Raw genomic sequence first — 6,000 nt, forward strand, 5'->3', positions numbered from 1 at the left:
AGCAAAAGTAGGCAGTAACCTATTCACGTTAAACGAAAACCAGACAAGAAATAATTGCTGGAAACTAGAACTGAAGAGATACAGCACATCTCACTGTCGGAACTTCTTTACATACAAGATATGTGACACATGGAATAAACTGCCACCAGAAGTTGCAAACAGCAACTGTGTGGAAGTTTAAAAGAAGCTAGACAAAATCATTAGGACTCTGTGAATGAACAATAAAACCTTCCCTTAGGGATAAGTGAGCTCACGATGTCTCCTCGGATGGACAAATAAGTCTTTGAGACATCCTCATCCTTGTAACACCTTGTAACAAGGTGTTACAAGGATGTCTAAAAGATAATAAACTTAGCCGTCTTCGCATGCAGCTGAAAAAGACACCTAAGGATTTGTGGTGAAAGGACTTCAAACTACGGAAATTAGATTTGGGAATTAAATAAAGGAGATTAGGGACTTGGCATCATGATGATGTATGGCGTCTTGTGTTCACGCGTTTGTAAAGATCAATAAGCATGTGGTATGAAAGTGATAACTAGATAGGGAGTAAGCACTGTATGAATAAAGGCGGTAAACAGGAATGTACGAAAGGAAAAATGAAAAAGAATCGAGCAAAAGACATGGATATTTTTTCTCATTCTCCGAGAAGTTGGTTATTATGTAGAATCTTTTAAGGGAAGGGATTTTCCTGGGTTGAGATTGCCTAGCCTTGGCGAATATATATATATATATATATATATATATATATATATATATATATATATATATATATATTATATATATATATATATATTATACTATATATATATATATAATACATATTACATATATATATATATATACATATATATACATATATATTATATATATATATATATATATATATATATATATATATATATATATGGCATTAAGCTGCAAAGGTCCTTTAATATCCATTTCATATATATATATATATATATATATATATATATATATATATGCATTAAGCTGCAAATGTCCTTTAATATATCCATTTCGCTCTACCTCGGAATTAATATATTTTCATATATGTTAACCGAAGGGGAATTTTTTAGTTGATAATAATTTCGTCAGCTCCCGGGCACGAACCTATATATGAATCACGGTGATGTGATCACACACACACACACACACACACACACACACACAACACATCATATATATATATATATATATATATATATACATACACACATACATACACACACACACATCTCGCACACACACTATTCATCTTGGTGAATTTACTTATATATGCTGTCGGAGCACATGCATGTAATATACTGACAATGAGCAATCTAATACCTCGGTGTTATGCGGCTGTGTCTGTTATACTGTTCTGTGAAACTAATATCCAGAAGGGAATCTCTTGTATATCTTACCGTAATTTTGGTTTATCTCTCCGTCTGAAATCTTCAGTTGTAAATCCTTAAGGACGCAGTCAACAGATTATAAACACAGGAGGGCGCCGAAGGGAAGTCGGTCCGCAGATACAGATAAGTTGTAGATAAGGTGATAAATATATAGCAGAGAAAATAAAGTAAGCCCATACTCCTGGAATTGAGTAGACGTCGGCAGGCTCCTGGCTTAAATATTTGGAAATCAGAAAGTATCATAACTACACCAGGCAAACTATTCCAATTTTGAGTTGATGCCAAGATAAAATTCCTAGCAACTGAGTAATAATAAACCTTATGCTAGAAAACGACTCACTGTAGGCAAGCCTACATACATTCTTAAACCATCGATTATCTTGAAGACGAAACTTGAAGATTTTAGCAGGAATTTTTTACCTTCTAAAACCTTTGTTTCGTCTTAAAGATAATCATCGGTTTTATACTGTATGTAAGCTTACCTACTAAGCAAAACAAGAGGCTCATTATTTATCGAGGAACAATCTATCGAACTTTTTTTTTTTTTTTACGCAATGTCATTGAGTTTAGTAATCAAGTTCAGGTTCTCTATGAGAGAGATAAAAGAGCTTTAAATAGGGGTGTGAAGAAGATCTTGTCCTCCCGTAATGATGACCATAAGTTGTGGTCTACCCTCAGCAGTGCAACAGATAAGTAAAAAAATACATCAGTATGTGATACAAGCATGGAATTTTGCTTAAATGCTCATTTTAACGCCCTCCTTTGAAAAACCTGGGTGTCCAAGCAAAATTTCAATATGGTCGCTAGTTGTCTCATTCAATAGTCTCAAAATGATCATTTGATGGTAAACAGTCATTAGTGCCATCTGTAATGGGTTATGACAGCGCCTTTGTAAGTATCCGCTCACATCCTGTAGATTATAGAATTTCCATATAAATATTTTCTTAGTTCTGCCCCAGTTTTGTTTTAGTATCTTTGATGTTAAATGTTTAAGTTTAGTTTTTAATTTTAATTGAAAGCAAAAGAGACATACTACAGTAGTTAAGGCTGATAAGACGAAGATCAAGGAGAAGTCTTGAATAAAGTGATCAGTTCGTTAAAAGGCAGAAGGATACAAACTATTCCGTTTATCATAGATATCCTTACCTTGAGTATTGAATTTAACATGCTGAAATCGGTGGATATGCATGGTGTCCATAAAGTCCCAGTACTATTACAAGCATTTATTGTTCAGAAACCATATAACATAGAGTAATGCAGTTTTTTGTAGAATGTTCTACATTTCCTCAAGTTTACTTTCAGAGCACTTCATGCAATACATTCCACATGTGCATCTCCAGTTGCCTTCACAATGTCGAGACGATATTCCTTCTCCCTCCATACTCGCTGCAGCATATCAATGTCAACTGTTTGGACAACTTTAACAATGCGTCTACATGTGGAATGTATTGCATGAAGTGCTCTGAATGTAAACTTCAGGAAATGTAGAACATTCTACAAAAAAACTGCGTAACTCTATATGTTTTATGGTTTCTGAACAATAAATACTTGTAATGGTACTGGGACTTTATGGACACCCAGTATCTATTAAATTTTTGTGGAGTAAAGTCAGTAATGAGTAAACAATAATGGTAAAGAAAAAAATGTTCACACAGAAAGTAAGGGACAAACTTCAAAAAGGGAAGAAAGAATATATTATTCCCTTTTACAAAATGCGCAGCTTCTCTCTGTGGAAAAACGTTGGAAGGTGAATCGAAGACCTCTCAGGTCCTTGGAACTTCACTTTGTGGGAATTGGTTTGCGCATGTTGCGCCTCACCATTGAAATAAATCACTTTACTGCTGGCTCTGAGGCGCTTATCTCTCTCTCGTCTCTCTCTCTCCTCTCTCTCTCGCTCTCTCTCTCTCTCTCTCTCTCTCTCTCTCTCTCTTTCTGCATGCGTGGGTTTATAAAATAACTACATATAGAAATGTAAATCACGACATTGGGACAGCGCTCGAAAATAGATAAGATATATACTTTGTTATCGTACTTCATTACAGTCTTGTGCTTATATACTTTTCAGTAGCATTATGGGGTCCATTGTTTTATCGCCATAATAGTAATGTTTCTGTAGGTAGACACTATCCTTACAACGTTTTCGACAGAATACGTAAATTTTTTATTATACTATATTGAGCCATTCGTTTATGGTTACAAATTATCCTTTCTTTTTATCGTTGCTGTTAACTGACAGTCATCAGAATAATTGAATTTCATTTCCTTTATCCCCTTTTTGTATTATTATTATTATATAATTTTCTTTTAGTTGTCTACCATTTTCCAGACCTTTTCGTTTCTATCATCTCAACATTTTCTTTGATTCGTTCTTTGGCAGACCAGTGTTCTATTTTTGTGTTTCTTACTTGTACTTAGTTCCTGGCATGTATGTTGGTTATATATAATTGAATTTGTAGGTAACGCGAAAACGTCACTGTATTTTTTTCGTGGACGTCTATAGTATCTCTGTTACATTTATATTTATGCATTACTCCACCACAACCATAGTTTCTGGAACAGTCTGAATCATATGTATAGATTTTAAAGTTCGTCTGTCGTGCAGAGATGATTAAATCCCGAGGATGGGGGATTACTTCGTTCGGATACTGATTATTTAAAATTTCCTCTCTTGCTTCAGCCTAAATATCTGGTACCGTAGGCAGTTTGTTGGATGTGGCTTACGAAGATGAAACAATGAAAGGGAGGAACAGAGTGGAACTAAAGCTGCAGTGGCAGGCTGACTGACCATGTTGTTATCAAGGATTTTTCGTTGTTGTTTTTGTTAAATACTCTCTCTCTCTCTCTCTCTCTCTCTCTCTCTCGGTATATATATATATATATATATGTGTGTGTGTGTGTGTGTGTGTGTGCGTGCGTGCGTGCGCGTGTGTGTACATACATACACATAGATAGATAGGTAGATAATGTATAGATGTATTATGTTGTGTATATGTATATTATGTAATTTAAAGAATGGGTATTTTATATATTATATATATGTGCGTGTGTTTGTGTATGTATGTATATATGTATGTATATATGTTTGTACTCATTATCATAGTTCTTAAGCATGGCTTACTACAGCATTTCTTAGGAAGTCAAGAACTCAATGTAATGTGTTGAAGGGAATTAAGGTCTTAATGCTGACTAAACATGGTAAATAATTGATCCTCTTCCTAATTATTTCCAAAACGAAGAAAGCCAAGAAAATGTCAGAGTTCAGTGAAAGAACGAGCACAGTCGTGTTCTCTGACAGAATGAAGCCATGTTAGAGTTATCGGCGAAGGGTTGTTTCAAGTAAATATTTGAAGTTGTATTAATCCGACTGTCTTTGTAAAAAAAGAGTAATTGAATCACGAAAGGCGAATGAACGGAACGAACCTTTCTGGCAGCAGTGCTGTATTGAATGTCCTTTGTGTCCTTCTAGTGCTGTGGCGAAGGCACGCGAGGGTATCAAATGGCTTCAGGTACAGAATAATTCCATAGAAAGTCTCGCTATATATTGAAGGCCATCCGTATATGAGTATTTTGAATTTTGCTGTTACAGTCCTCTTCAAATTTATCAGATTTATTTTATGCACTAGTCAGAGGATTGGTGGAAGAAAACAAGGAGACTAGTTTTATTGTTCTTGTGTAATTCCTTGGATGAATATTTCGCAAGTTTTCTCCACTGTAGGTTTTTATTAGTTAGATTACGTTATGTAAGAATTCATCATTTTCTGTTTCTCTTGATATCGTCGACCTCCATAGACTTGCAGGTAAAAACTTGTAAACTTACTCCAAGATTTTATTGCCTTTCAGTGACTTCGAACCTTCAAAGAGGCATACAGTTACTTACAACTTAATAGGCATCCTTTTAGAAGTAGTACTGTGAGTTTTACCTTTAGTTCCTCTTCAAAGTTTAGGAACTCATAAATAGAGATTGATGAAAGACAATATGAAGATAAGGGTTATGAAAATGTGGTTATTTTTTTCACTGTAATTTTTAAGTAGATATATTAAATTTAAGTTATGTGTTCATCATGGTTTTTCTTTGATTGGTTTCCTTTCATTCACTCCCTCGAGGCCTAGTCAGATTACTTGAAAATGCAATATTTACACAGTTTGATGGACGGATTCAACTTTCTTGCATTTAAATGGGAAGAAAACAATTGTAATAATTTTCACATTGAAGTTTTGAATTACTATTTTATCAATAGTACATATACAGGGTGGGGTAGAGAGGACGACCAATTTTGAAAATTTCACAAAATCATCAACTTGAGTTTCAAACAAATTGTATTAACATCACTGCGTTCACATTGACTTAACATTTGACAAATTTAAGTTAGGAAAACAATATGCTTCATGTGGTGTCCGTTTTCATTGATGAATTTCTGAAGGCGTTCTTGGAAGTTGGCCTCCACTCTCTCCATCATTGCTCTGTCAATTGATAGAACAAAGCTGGAGAGAGTGGATGGTCAACTTCCAAGAACGCCTTCAGAAATTCATCAATGAAAACGGACACCACATGAAAGCATATTGTTTTTCCTAACTTAAATTTGTCAATGCTAATTCAATGTGAACA

This window comes from Macrobrachium nipponense, chromosome 19 (genome assembly GCF_015104395.2).
Source record: "Macrobrachium nipponense isolate FS-2020 chromosome 19, ASM1510439v2, whole genome shotgun sequence".
Taxonomy (NCBI): Eukaryota; Metazoa; Arthropoda; class Malacostraca; order Decapoda; family Palaemonidae; genus Macrobrachium; species Macrobrachium nipponense.